This window comes from Cynara cardunculus, unplaced genomic scaffold (assembly GCF_001531365.2).
Source record: "Cynara cardunculus var. scolymus isolate 2C unplaced genomic scaffold, CcrdV1 Un_Scaffold_2862, whole genome shotgun sequence".
NCBI classification, from domain to species: Eukaryota; Viridiplantae; Streptophyta; class Magnoliopsida; order Asterales; family Asteraceae; genus Cynara; species Cynara cardunculus.
In genome coordinates this window covers 1-1144 of record NW_020201246.1, presented here as the reverse complement: position 1 = coordinate 1144, position 1144 = coordinate 1, and positions in this window count along the sequence as shown.

Here is a 1144-nt window from a genome sequence, read left to right as displayed (position 1 = left end):
ATCCGCGGGAGAGGGGGGACCTTCGGCGTACGGAAGGTGAGGTAGAGAGGGTCGGTCGGTCTAGAGAGGTTGGGAAGAAGCCGAGTATGAGGGAGAGAGATAGAGATCGGCTTGAGTATGGTTGGGTTCGGCTAATTAAGGAGGCGATGAGGTTGAGGCCGAAAGGGAAAATCGAGGAGGGAAAAGCGATTGTAATCGGCTTGTGAGGAGGGTGTGGCAAGTGAAGGAGGTAGATCAGTATATAAATAGGGAGAGGAATAGCTAGGGTTTAGAAAAGAGAGGTTGGGCCGAAGATGATGGGCCAAGGGGTTTGGGCCATCGGTTTGAGAGCTAAAGGGAGAGCGGTGTGTAAGGATCAGCTAGGGAGGAGGGATAGGCCGAATAGAGAAATCTGTTGGAGGGGGGTTCGGTTTGTGGTCGACTCGTGAGAGGGGATTAGGAGCGGCGTGAGAGTGGATCGGCCTGAGGCGTTCGGTGTGCAAGGTTAGTGTGGGGTTCGGTTTGTGGTTAGGGGGATAGAGGCCGAAGATTTGGAGAAGAGAGGAGGAAGCCGAGAGATAGAGATCGAGAGGCCGAAGGGTTGGATGGGAGTGGATTCGGCTTGTGGCTTGAGGTTGTAATCGGCTAGGGTAGCGAGCGGGGAGGGGGGGTGTGGTCGGTTTGCAAGGGTTCGGCTTGGGCAAATCGGAGGGTGTCAAGCGATGGTGGAAACCGAATGGGGGGGCGCCGATTCTTGGGGGGAGGCCGAGTTTAATCGGTTTATGAAGTATGTAGGAGGATCGGTGTATGGTGAGGGCTAAGGGAGAGGGGGAGGCCGAATGGAAGAAGCCGAAGGTGTAGGCCGGTTTGAGAAAGAGAGGGGGGGGGTCGGCGAGTTCGGTTTGAGAAAGAGAGGTGTGTGGGTTCGGCTTAATGGGAAACCGATAGGGGTGAGATCGGCTAGGTCAAGAAGGGTAGGGAAGGGGGGGTTCGGCTTGAGGAGGTGTAAGCCGAAGATGGTGATGGGGTGATCGGTGTGAGAGGAGTGGTTTGAGATGAGGGAAGCCGAGTAGAAGGATAGAGGCCGAAGAAGGATATGGATTGTTAGATTAGGTTTGGCTCCAAAGAAAAATGTTTGGGCCCAAAGAGGTATAGGCCCACAACC